We start from the raw sequence: 14,223 nt of genomic DNA, 5'->3' as shown, positions 1-14,223 counted from the left end.
CAAAGGAGAAGAATTTTAAAAACCAGAGAAACTGGGATCAGCCAGGGTACATGGCTACATTTGTACAATAATTTAGAAATGAACCATGCTTCCACAGTACTATAACCTTAACAGTGATTGGCTGATGTGTCGTACATGACATATAACCACGGTTAGCCTGTTTTTCTTCACCATGTTTACTACACTGTTTCATGCTTTACCATGTTTACTACACTTTGGTACACTTGTACCATGGTATATGGCAATAAACATGTATATAAGGAAATGAGTTATGCATTTTCACCTCTGGAATCCTAGTGGACAGAAACACCATGAAATTCAGCTCAACCGGCACCTTTTCATTCAGAAAAGAAAGGTCAAGAAGACTGAACAGCTCTTTAAGAGACAGGGTGCAGGGCCCTTTAGGAAAGACTAAGGCATCCTCACATTGACACTGATTGCCCCTGTTATAATTGTTTAACCCTAACAAGGCTCTTCATATTGGTAGCCCTTATTAAAATGGTTTTAAACCCTTGCTGTGATAAATCCCATTATATCCCTCGCCTGGCTCTTAATTAACGTTGTTTGAGCCCATAAACATTCCTTCTGACTGGCGGTGCAGCGCAATGGAGAAAGTATTGATTCTAAAATCTATCCTGATTTAGGAGTGAATACACAGGGGTCAGCCTCAGAGCCGTGGGGGATTTGTTGGAAATATTTTCCAATTAATCTCTCTTGCACAGCCTCGGTTATCTATCGGCTTCATAAAACAAAGCGTTGTCCTCATTTTCTGTCTCTTTTACGGCATATGCTTTATTTCATTTTATGGCAAAAAATAAAAAAATAAAAAAAACTTTGCACAGGGTTAGCCTTGTGATAATGCAATGCGGGTGTGTTTTGTATGGGTAATGTAGCTTGGGCACAAGGAGCTGTTTCTGGCTTTGCTAATACAACCTGGGTTTTTCATCTCCTTGAAGAGATGGCCAGTGTTCCTGTCTTTATTGATCGATCAATATTTATAGGAGCTACTTTAGTTCACTCTACTAATTACTTCCAGTCCTATTACAGATAACTAAGGTTTTAAAACCCATTTACCAACCTTTAATTAACTCCAGTGCCCTTCACTCCATGTCTAGCTCGGCTTGTTGTTTTTAAAACGTTTTTAATCTCACAGCCCTCCCCTCCGTGTTGGTCCGCAGATACAAGTGTCCTCCCATTATCACTTTCTGGACACGTCCCTCTGCAGTCACACAGCTTGTGTGAAAGTGTTACAGAACCCCCTGCAGTGTTTACAAGAACGGTGTCCCATATTGTCCATATCGCAGCAATTATTCTTTTTTGTTTGAACATTTCTATTCATACATCATAGGAATATCAGCTAGGGATTCCTTTTGTTCAAATACTGCAGTGTATCCAGTTCATGCTCCGTCTTGCAACGATGCTGGTGCTCTCACAGATACTGGCGAACGCTCCCGAGTAAATGATGAGAAATGCATTGGCCAGTTGATTTACGACCCACAAAGAGTCAGCAATATATTTAAAAATATGATGCTGCTATACGGACAACACGGGACACAGCACAGGTAACATAATGTGCTTATCGTCAACTTTGCAGGGTGTGGAGTTATAACTGGACAGGGACTTAGTCCTGCAAAGAAAGCATGGAGGAGATTTTGTAACTTTTGTAACATGTTTTGAATACTATAAGAATAAGGGGAACATTGAACCTTTTCAAATCCCAAACAATGGCATGTCTATGTCCAGAAGACAAAAGACCACAAAATATCTTCTAACTGGCCTTTTCATGCTCACATCGCCTTGTATAAACAGTGTATCAAGCGTAGTAGTTCCACAGTGATTTACAGTAAAGCTGGCCAATTATTCATGCATTGATTTTCAGTACAGCCTATTAATGCGTCCACTGATTTAGTGCATTTAGACACTGTTAACAGAAGGCCCTGCTGAGATGAAACATTGCATTCACAGCGTTGTCCTGTTTTGGCAGCAGTGGGGATTACATTTATATAATCATTTAAAAAAAGCTATTATGAGAATTACAAACACCCAGGAACGAAGTTGGGACTTGCTTGGCTCTAAGCACTGAACAGTGAATATCAACTAGCACATTAATACACATGGCAGAGAAAGGCACTAGATGTTTAACTGAAGAAATTTAGATGACTGAAATACAACTCGTTTTCAGTAGTGAAGAAACTCCACCAGAATGATGGAAATAGATAACAGCATAACCAGTAATGGAACCATAGATTGGACCTGCTACTGTGGTTTGAATTCTGCACACCAGAACGAGAATTCTACCACTAAACTAATGGAGCAGCTCTTCCAATTGAGGCCAGCAGAGCTCTTAATTCTCAGTGGACTCTCCACAAAGTATAAAAATAAATACAGCTCACAAAAGACAAAATGAGGCTATATTCCTCTGCCCTACTGGTTGTATGTGTATAACTGTATCACGGCTGTGCCCCAATTTATAACAGACGTGCTCTAGTTTCAGAGAAGAGGCAGTAAGTAAGTATGTTTATTTATTTATATAGAGCCTTTCATACAACAGTATCTCAAAGCGCTTTACAAGTCAATAAAAACTAAAAAAAATGACAATAAAATGAATTAAAACAATAAAAAAACATGAACATGAAAAGGTTAAAGTAAAATAAATCAAAATACCAAAAAAAGCATCAATATTAGCAGAACGATAAAAAGAGAGGCACACTTTCAACATTTTGTTTTGAACCTTGATTTAAAAATATTAAGTGACTATGCATGTCAGATGGCCGTTTATTCCATGATCTGGGAGCACTGTAATTAAAAGCTCTGTCTTCTTTCCTTTTTGTCTTAATCTTTTGGAGGGACAGAAGACCAGAATCAGCCGACCTTAAAGCACGTCTAGGTACGTATAGGGAAAAGTACTCTTTCAGATAATCAGGTGTTTTGTAAGTCAAAAGCAGGATCATATAATCAACTCTATTTCTTACTGGAAGCCAGTGTAGAGAAGCCAGCACAGAAGTTATGTGGTCACTTTTCTTTATTTTTTTTAATAAGCACCAGCGTCGCTGCATTTTGAACAAGCTGTGACCATGAAAAGGCATGGTCTGGTAACCCAGCAAAAAGAGCATTGCAGTAATCTAGATGAGACAAAAGCATGAATTAGCGTCTCAGAATCTGGCAATGAAAGAAAGACTTATCTTAGCAATATTTCGTAGATGATAAAAAGTTTAAGGCGATCCATTAAAATGATATGATCAACAGTATCAAATGCTGCAAGTGAAGGAAAACAACAGAGCAAGTACTGGGGCCTGCTTGAGTTATTTCTGATCTCGGTCCTGGCACAGTGTGTGAGGATCTGTAATATTGATCATTACTGCAGCTGTACAGCACAGCCTTGATCTTTCCCCTGCGATTATCAATCCAGAGCACCAAATCCTTCACCGACACAGGGAAGTCATTCCATTCCATGTTATTTCAATGGCTGGAAAGCCCAGATCATGAAGCAAATATCGCACAAGGACGATTGTATAATAAAATGATTTCCATTACTGGGTGCTACCTCTGGGATCAGTTTCCCAAATATCCCAACATTTATCACAATCGATGAAAATAGAGATGCAACACCATACCCATAGATCATAGATCAAATTATTATTATTTTAAAAGAACAAAGATAAAAACAAAGCAACATTTTGGCCACACTGCTTCTAGCTGAGATTCCTCATATCCTAGCTTGTGATTGCGGGTCTGCTTTTTCATTGTTTGTAAGAGAAACTCTGGATTCCTTTCATCTTCCATTTGGTATAAGTAGGTTCCAAACATAGAGTTTAGTTACAAAGATATGTAACTAGACAGTCTGATTACTTCTGTTGCCCGTGGAAACACGGTTGGAGCTCTGGTGGCATGACATCAATTCCATTTCTTAATTCCTTATACAAGTCATTTTATATGCGCAATAAGGAAGTCATTAGGTTGTCTGACTGTTTGTGTAATATACACTCTTAGGGTATTTATTATATAGTTGGCATGAATCGTTTTAGCAACTCCCCTTTAGCAAGTTTCCCATAGTAAAAACATATATTAAATCCTCTTTATAGAAAAACAACAAACACAGTGAAAACATGACATAAAGACCTTAATAAATCTGGCTCGACGTGTATTTCAGATAGTCCTTTGATTGGTCGGTTGTGTAACATACAGGTTTGACTGTAATATATAGACTCCCTGGCGCTAAGCCCCACAGCTGCAAAAGAACACTGGATTACAGAGTGAGAAATGTATTCAACATCTGGTATAGGCAGCCCAGATGCACAGGACATCTTTTATTTTTTATAAAAAGATTCAAACATTGTCTAAGACGATACCCTGATATCCTGCGAGCAGAATCTGTGCCGACTTGGAAAAAACAGCTGGCAGAGGCAGCAGAGACGCCAGCAGGAGAGCCCGGCTAATGGGGCACAGATTCCAATGCCTGCCTCCGACACGGAGGAGGGACACAAACCATGCCCTGCAACCACTAAAAGCTACAGAGATACAAATACAGCATGCTTGATTATTGCTGTGGGAGAGGGAAAGGGCTCCACAGGACGATGACCACTTTCCATATAGATCTGCCCACACTGATGGGTGAACTGGATGGACACAGTGCACAGGAAACATACAGTCCAAACATACAGGGGGGTCCAGTCTCGGTCCTGGAGGGCCATTCCACTCCAGGTTTAACAGGTACAGTTATATAATGAACTACTTCAGATTGGTTCAATTAAACAATTTAGAACAGGGTGGTAACAAAGACCAGGAGTCGAAGGGACAACTTTAGACAGCCCTGCTGTATTATGTCAAGTAGACACCAGCGAAAACCTTCATTGGTGTTTTGGTAGCTTCCATAACATTCAGGAAGAGAAGTTGCCATGGAAGTACTGAGGTTGCTTTAGAACACAGCAGGCACATGTTTCAAGCTGCAAGTCACAGGGACTGTGCTCCTCCATATGCTTTCCTTGTGAAATGCCTCTGCACACTAATTTTCCTCTTGACTTGGTCTTAACATCGATGGCCGTGTGACCCCCAAAAAGGCACCATGCTGTGTGCTGAATGAAATCACTCTGCTCAATCCTGGATTTACCTATGTTCCAGTAATACTCTAATACTCTAAGCAGACGGTATATGTAGTAGGAAAGCAATAGCGCTCTGGAAAGACCTGTCTGTGACACAGCTGCGCTATCCCGCTCGCTGGATTTTTTGTTCAGAGAACACCAAGACAGGACAAGAGATAGAAAGTCAGGTCCAGCAGACCTTGTCTAATCACCGCCTGCAGCTCAATCCAAGGTTCACCTTCCAACGCGCCTGAGCAGAAAGAAAAGCTGCTGTCCTAACCGACAGGAAGAAAAGCTGCTGTCCTAACTGACTGATAAAACTCCAGCTAACAATGACGCAGAATTAAACAACATTCCTCCTTACCTTTTTACAGTATCTGCCTTCTAAATGAGCTTTACTATCAAAACAGGGTTGATCTGTTAGAATTTCTACTTACCAGGATGCACTGAATAAGCAAAAGTGAGAAAAATACCCATTTATTGAAATACGATGCAAAACATTGCCGTCTGCCTTGAAAATCCTTCCAGTATCTGCCTGTACTGGGACTGCTCCCTTGAAAGTCAGTAGCTTCCTGAGTCACACATTCTCAATATTCAGCAACATACAGGATTCTCCTATTGTAGTTATTCCACCAATAAGGATGGCCGAATAAGCAATGGGTGAATGGGTTGTTTATGGCCATCCTCACTGGTGAAATAACCACAGCACCTCATGTACGCTCATTAAGCTGTATATAACAAGCGCATGGATGAATTCAGGGAATTGCTTTCCTTAAATCAAGCTCTGCGTATGTTTAGCAATGTCATTTAGAACAATGTGATTCTCTAGTCATTCTGTTGTTGGATTTGAATGAATCCAAGGTAAAAAAAAGTTATTCTGTAGCATTGAATATAAACAAAAAGTTATTCAAAGTTTTCAACACGTGATCTATAATTACATTTTATTTTCATGGTGGTCCTTTCAAACTAGCAATCGATTGTTAATACATCATAGTAAAACTAAGTTAGGAATGCAGCCTGAATTCCATTCAATGTATTAGTAAAGTGTACAATAATGCCATTTGAATTAGGATACTTAACTAGGCCGTGTGTCTGATAAAACTACAGCTCCCAGAGTCCTTTGCTATTGAATAAGTAAGTCCCCTGGTGACTTTTTCCTGGGGTCTGGTTGGAGGTGGGTATCCTATGTAGTTATACTTGAAATGTATTTGCTTACGATTGTAAGTCGCCCTGGATAAGGGCGTCTGCTAAGAAATAAATAATAATAATAATAATAATAATAATAATAATAATAATAATAATAATAATAATAATATACGGGGCAAGCTTGCGATTTGTCTTGACCAGAACTTTGCAGTACAATTCGTGGAGATAACAGGTGCTGGAGTGGATACCATTTCCAGTAAGCACAGCCCTAAACATTACTAGTAATAGCAAGGCTTTTACAGATTAGGTTTCAGACAAGACTCAGACAGAGAGTTTTTAAAAAAAAGTTTAAATGCACCGGCAGTTTACTGGGAATAGCTATCACTTGCAGAAACTATGGGCCAAAGGCAATGTTGTTAATGTAAGTGGTACTACACTGGAATTGGCTATCCCTTACACAAACCAGTCCCCAGGCTACAATGCTGCACTGCGATGGTAATTCAACACTGAGAAATGAACAGAGCTAGAACATTACTTCTGCAGTACATCGCCAAAGCATCCCGTAAGAATGAACAACATACAGCCAATCGGCTGGCAACCCGCTGGCCAATAGACAGCGCTCTCCTTGTTATATTGGATTAGCCATACAAGGGGAGGATAAAGTCACATGACGCAAATGTGACCCTGTCAACACCTATATGTACAGCGTTAACACCTTTTGTATCTTATAGGCCATATGTGCCATTGAGAAATTGCTGGTGTCTTTGAAATTGATGGAACTGGTAGCTCCCTAAACCAAAGTTAATTAGGAAGTTATAACAAAAAAATGACATTTTTGAGTCTACTTCTCTGATTGTCCCTCCTTACTGTACATCTTCAGTTTATATATAACGTTTCCATGGAAACTATTTGCAGTTGAGGCTGTAAGAGCTTTATACAAGAAGAGTCCAAGTCCACTGTAAATATCAACTGCATAGTTAAGGACAATGTAATGTATATTACTTAGATTTGGGTGCCATTCAATAAAATCGGTCATGTAAAGACCTGTTAACTGTGCAAAAACAAAAGGTGTGATCTTGAGGTCTGGACCTTCTGATCAGACTGGTTTACTCTGGAAAAGGAGGTCAGAAAAACTACATGGTAAATCATTCTAAACCATTTTAACGGACTTGTTTTTCAGTGTGGAGCAGGTGTGAAATGCACTTAAAATATCTATAAACACCAGGCTCTGTGTATTTAGGGTCAGAAGGTTAGTTGTGTTTGCAGCCCTGTAAAGATGGAGAGGAGCCAGTTTTGCAGTTCAGAGCGTTACATCAACAAAGCATTATTTTTTTAAGTGGCTTCTTGTTGTGCTGCCTTGCGGTGTGCTGTCTGAATCTTACTGCATTTTCTTACTGAAATATTGGATTTTGAGTTGAAAAAAAAACAAGAAGAAACTGTTTCATTTTTTAATCTTTTCTTACTATCAACAGCATTGTACAAAACAATTCTTTAACACAATACATGGGAACCAGAAATCACGCTGATAATACTAATAAGAGGTAAGACTGCTGTGTAGTTACACTGCATATTGATCCTTACAAGCACAAAATTCAACATTACATTATTAGCAACATGTAATAAAACATGACACGCTCAAGTGTAAGATTTCCTAGTACTATTACAATGGGATCGCACTAGGATTTTATATTTGGTCTTAAAGTGTTACAGAATACAGTTTAGTTTAAAAACAAACCTATTACTTAAAACCACTGGCTGTCACTTAACATAACAGAACCACTGAGCAGAGCTACATTATCCAAAGTGCTCACCAGCATCAACTCTGCATGTTACCTTTGCGCAGAATTTCATGTGCTCTTTTTACATTCAGACTAGAGACCTTCTGGCTGTATCAGTAATTGGTCATTTAGACTTCTCTCTCTGTTTGCTATTTGTGTTTTTGCTATCTGCATTGCACTGGTTTTTATCTCTTTTCAAAATGCATGAACACGTGTTTGTGCACCCATCAAATTGAGAGCATTTTTCAGGTATGGTTTTTTTTTTGTAAAAGAACCTTGATCTTTAAAGACGTTTACTAGTCAGCTCCACTGCTCTGTTAAAAACAATACGAGATCCTGAAACAGCCTCATACTTTCTTATCAAAGGAGGATCTCAATGTCTTTGCATAAGCGTTAAACAAAACCTCACCACCTGCTCTCTGTACAAACATCCCTTGCCGTCAAATCATTAGTAAAATCATTCCACCATTCATGATGGCTGGTAAATTGCAGTCCTCTTCAAAAAGATTACAGCTTGCCATGGCTTTTTCAAGCTTGTACTTTATACATGCAGTCACACTGTTTCATTTGGTGCACAGTAACTTTTAACAGTTTTGCAGCGTGCCTACCTATAGTACCTACAATGCTGATGGAAATCTATTTTGTATTATTCATATCCAATAGGTATTTAGACGTCAAACTGAGTTGTATTTTGTGTCGATAGTGGATATTGCTACCTGCTGTCAACTGGGGTGGGGTGATCGAGCATTGATCACTGTCTTATTATTAAACACATTCACTCCTAATTGGCCTTAATTAAAGGGCATTATCATTCTTATGTGGCCTAATTATCATTGCTTATAGATCAATGTAGGAAGATCATGCAATCCAAAAATTACCGGGTCACTGGCCTATATACTGTATATTTGTCTCAAGAACAGTTTGGAACTGAAGTTACTGCAGGAATACAGCAAGAGTATAATGGTGCCTCAGACAATCTGCTGTTGTTTCAGATCATTAGAATATGCTCCAGAGTGTCTTTAGATTTCTACCTAATGAGTACGGCCCAACACAGAAACGCTAAGTGGAGCCCAGATACACTGTGATCTATTTCTATTTATCTTCAGATTGTACAAGTCCCAGGGCCTGCTGCTGCTTCGGCATGAAAGCTCTATTCTTTTGCACATAAACAGCTTTGATCACAGTAATTTTCCTCACTCTCTTCACACTTCTTATCGTCTGTACTGATCCATGACTTGATATATTTCTTTAACCCTCCTTTTATGTAGAATAAAATCACGCTGCCATCCTTGATGGTGTGCAAACTGCAGCCCCCTTTAAAAAGGATGTGCTCTGCAAGGCTGACCGCTATCCTTCACTGTGCTTTCACTGTTTTACACTTTGCTGTGCTTTGTAAATCGGTCTTAAAGCGGCTTTATCTCGAAGTACATCGTAGCAGATCCAGGTTAGAGTTAATAGAATATCACACAGGCTGAGGTATGTGAACAGCTTCTGCAACTCAAGCAATTCGATTTCTGGCAGCTGGCCTTCATCACAATTATGCAACATACACAGTGATTGCATGACACGACTAGCCCCCTGAAGATTTGAATAGATACGCAGATATCTGCGCTAAGTCCGACAGGCCCTGTGGGTTGTAGCAGCCCTTAAATGGATCTGACGGCTTCCCACTGTTGTAGCCTCTTACCTATTGGTGTCAGAGCAAGGCGGCAGTTACTATGTCCTGCGTACTGTGTACTGTGTGTGAAAGAGCTCCTAAATTATGGAATACTCTGTCTTCGTTTGTCAGGGAAGCTGCGATTGTTACAGTTTTCAAGTCAAAACTAAAAACAAACTTTTATATAAAATGGCCTTCTGATCTTAGTGGGTTTTAATGTAACTTTAAAATTGTTGCTTTTGTATTATTATGTGTATACTGTTATTTAAATGGTCTGACTGTGGCAGTTGTATGTGTGACTTGCTATTCAAATGTATTGTGGTTTGTTCTTTTTTTCTGCTATGCACTGTACAGTGCTTTGCGATACTTTTGTATAAAAAGCGCTATATAAATGCAATAAATAAATGGTGCTGCACTATGGAGCATCATTACAGTGAAATACATGGACTTGTGTGTTGTTTTGTTTAAATGAAGAGGCTTTTTCTATGTATACCTGTGTACTTTACTGGTTGCTATTCCATACTGCTTCTGTGGTTGCACTTTTGACTGCTTAAAAACTACACTAAATCTTGGCAATGTACACATTCTACTAACAACACACAGGGGCTAACATACGGTATCTGCCTTAACATTGTCATTATAGTGTGCAATAGAACCCTGATTAGCAGCCAATAATACGTCAGACACACCAGGATTTTCCCAGCTCATTAAAAAGGAATCAAAACCAGCAGAACTCAAGTATCAGTTTGCCAGTACCCTTATAAAAGTGTCCCACAGTAAAAGCATAGCAATGTGTAATAAAGCACAGTGAAAGCATGATAAAGCATAGGAATAGGAAGCAGAGAGATATGGGAAATCATATTACAAAACATGGCAAACCATGATAAACTATATATACAGTTCCCCTCAAAATGTCCAAAATGTCCTTCCAGTTTATGCATTGGACCGTAATGAGTATCAGTTTATGTTGTCTGTTTGTCTTTGACTTGCTCTCTCCCCACAGATGTAACTAATTAAGGCCGATTGTTAAACACAAGAGAGGTTCAAGCTAAAATAACCTTTTTAGAAGACACACTTTAGCAGCCTAAATCAGCATACTAAGTGCAATGACAAGGTTTAAAAGCACATTGCGGCAAAACAAATCTACAAAGCTTTTTACACCAAATAAGCAGCCTTTGAAGACTTGACTAGCTGGCAGCAATTTGCCAGCGTCTTCTGAGCCAATGACAGGCCATGTAAACTGAGGATATCAATCCCAGTGATGTAACTGGGGGCTCAGTAGGCAGTACTTTCCAGCTTCACACAAGAAGCATGTGGATCAAACACTTCCAGAGAATAACCTGGATCTGTTGCAATCTCCAGCCCCCTGCCACGATGCATGGGGGGTAGGGGACTCATTAGTGAAGGGATTACCTGGAAAAGAGCTGATTCATTTTCAACACTTTTCATTGGCAGTTTAAAGCTATTAACACTTGACTACATGACTAGCGTATCCGCTGCTGTGTGTTTGCAGCAATGTCAAAGGAGTATTACTGTCCAATTTGCTGGCACGCTCCCACGTCCTTTCTTGCAAACGATAAGCAAAAGCACACTTATTATTCACTTGAACTCTTTTATCTAAATGAATGTATAACTCACCTTTTGCAAAACCACCTCAGCCTTTTTGATCCCTGTAGTGCTGAGAGGAGGGGGAGTGCTTAGACTGTGTTCTCGTGCAATGTTGAGCCTCGTTTCACTCAAGACTGCCCAACGGTGCCGCAGAAAGACACTCAACGTCTGGTACCTTTTTCAAGTCCTGATTCAAGTCCATGAGATAGAAGAACCAGGTGCAAGTATTGAGGATTTAAAACAAAGTACTGATGATCCCAGGGTCTTAAATATTGATCATTTAATCTCCTCTCTTTCATCTATTTTTTTCTTGACTTTTTCATCTCTTGTTTTCCTTTTCCCCTTCTCCTCCCTTCCTGACTTCTTCAACCTCTCTCCCTCCCTCTCTCCTCTTCTCCTTCCCCTCTCTCAGTCTCTGCTTACTCTTTCTCTTTCCCTTCCCCCTCTATCTCTCCTGTACCCCATCTCTCACATCCTCTGTTCCTCTCCCCTCCCTCTCCTTCCCTCCATCCTCCACTAGACCCCCCCTCTCCTCTCCTTACTCAGAGACGGATGTTGGTTGTCTGTTATTTGAAGCCAGTTAATCAGATGCAGCCAGTGGAGGGAAGCAAAGCAGTAATTTAGGTAGAGGACAAAAAGGTCAGGAGAAAATGATAAGAAAAAGGTGTTAGAGTCGCTCAACAGGCACGACGCAGTCAAAACTCATCTCCAGTGCCATAAAACAACAAGGCAAGGGAAAATCATCTGAATAAGGTGTGTGTGGGGACCCAGAGAAACTAAATGAATGGAATCATTACAGAGCTGGATGGGCTGCAGCATGACAAGAGGGTTCAGCTCAGCTCTCGATAGCCATTAACACAGCCTCCTGATGAAACTAAGGGGTAGCTGTACTAAAGCATTGTGTCTGTCGCAATAGTCGCACACCAGTTGCAAACGAGTTGGAAGTCTAGGGTGAAATGTACTTTTTAGGGAATGCTTTGCGGCAGCAGTTTTTCTTTGAGGTTCAGCCTTAGATGAATATGTAATTATGGGTGTTCCTGCATAAATTCACAAAAATGGGGTGGAGATTATGCAAATTTGTTAAGAACTTTTGAAAGCATGTTTTAAACAGTCGCAATTAGCAACCTTTAAAAGGCAGTATGAAAAACACTAGCCCCTAACCATGGCCGCTGTGATTGCTGCAAGAAGGAGACGTTGTCTTCAGCAAGAATGAGTGATTTGTAGGATGAGAAGAGAAAGAGTATTTCATACCCACATTACCCTCTTTGATTTAAATGAAGACCAAATTAAGCCACAAAATTCTCGAGCTGCTGTCTGATTTAAAAGATGACTGGTCCCTTGAAATTCATATTAACGAGAATTGACCGTCCTCCTGTAAGGATCATAACTTGTCAATGCGGCACCATGATCTATTTTGTGCTAACTGCCTAGTCTAATAAGTAGGCCAAGTTAATAATAATAATAATAATAATAATACTAATAAAAGCTAAAATCATTTAGTTTCAATTTAAAATAATCTTTTATTCGTATTTTACACCGATATGTACAATGTAGCAGCATGATTTATTTTGTGTTGCCAGTAGCCTACAGGCTAAATTGAAATGAAAGTGCACTAGGTATTCATTTGATTTTACTACTGTACTGTATACTGTATAGGCCAACTGTAAAGATTTATATTTTTTACATAATGTAATGTTTAGCCTACCCAAAACACATTAGTGTTATTTCAGCACAATGATTTATGCATTTAAAATACATTGAGCACTATAAATGTATGTGTGTGCGATTTTATTCTATTTTTTATGATTATGAAAAGCTTTTTGATAGAAACATATTTTTTATTTGGGGGTGAAGGTGGGGTCCCCACTATGGAATCTGATGGGATTAAACTGCCTTATTTATTTATTTAAAAAAAGTCCCATGACTCTCGCAATGCTAGAGATCTCACTAAGATGATGCAACAAATATTTAAATTAGTATATTGCGGCTCTCTTCATTAACATATTTTCTCTTAGTACATACAGCAAAATGTATACTTTGCGAATTGTCAGAACGAAAATGCAAACCGCGTTTGTGCTGCGACTGGCTCATCTTAGTTCATCTACGCCTAAGTCTTCAAGATTCAATTGAAAACTATTTCCCATGCACATGAAAGTAGTGTTTGGGGACTTTAGGTAGGCTGAAGTATTTATTCTGTCAATGTCGGGCTTAAAAACACATTTTAAAATCAAATGACTTTTGAAAGGTTTGAATAGAACAACCCTCCCAGACTGCTACTATATTAGAGCATAAGAGTTGAACACACACCTTGATCATGTTGAATACTGTGTGCTTTGCACCCATTCCCAAGCAGCACAACCTGTTTCTATGCTAGATCATTTTCAGGAAAGGGCCTCATGGTGTCTTGGGAGGAGGCTGGACTACAAACAGGCCTCAGGACAGAGCTGCTTTCTGAGGCTCAAACAGATGTCCTTGTGACGTAAATCCAGTCTATTTGAGATTGAAGGACAGCATCTGTGTGAATAAATAAAGCTGTTTAGCCATTCATAGAGGAGACTAACTGAAAGCTGTACACAGAGACTGGTACCACAATTTCTGAACCATAGTTCTCTATAAAAAAAAAAAAAATATATATATATATATATATATATATATATATATATATATATATATATATATATATAAAAAATTCGTGCAAATGGAGGATTATTAATCAAAATGCAGTTGCATTGCCCATATACCGTACAAACCCTTTGGAAAGTCCAGCACAAACATAATTGGTGTAAACAAATAACTGACAAACTAACATTATGATTGACTGGATGGCTTACTGTGTTCTGGATTTGAAGTTCAATTTGAACCCCTAATGACACTCTATAAGTTCTGATTAGAGTCGCACCCAGTCACAGTACAAGGATACAATACTCAAGCCCCATACAGTCAATATTATCGGTGG

The 14,223-nt window shown here is 39.2% G+C and overlaps 1 protein-coding gene across 5 annotated transcripts in view; it reads right to left on the bottom strand.

Annotated features, from left to right (window-relative positions):
- LOC117421855 (disks large-associated protein 4-like) overlaps nt 1-14,223 on the bottom strand; it is a 112,881-nt gene that overhangs the window by 61,412 nt on the left and 37,246 nt on the right. The gene's annotated exons all lie outside the window — the stretch shown is intronic.

Source organism: Acipenser ruthenus, chromosome 18 (genome assembly GCF_902713425.1).
Source record: "Acipenser ruthenus chromosome 18, fAciRut3.2 maternal haplotype, whole genome shotgun sequence".
Taxonomy (NCBI): Eukaryota; Metazoa; Chordata; class Actinopteri; order Acipenseriformes; family Acipenseridae; genus Acipenser; species Acipenser ruthenus.
This window is presented reverse-complemented; position numbering and strand designations above follow the sequence as displayed.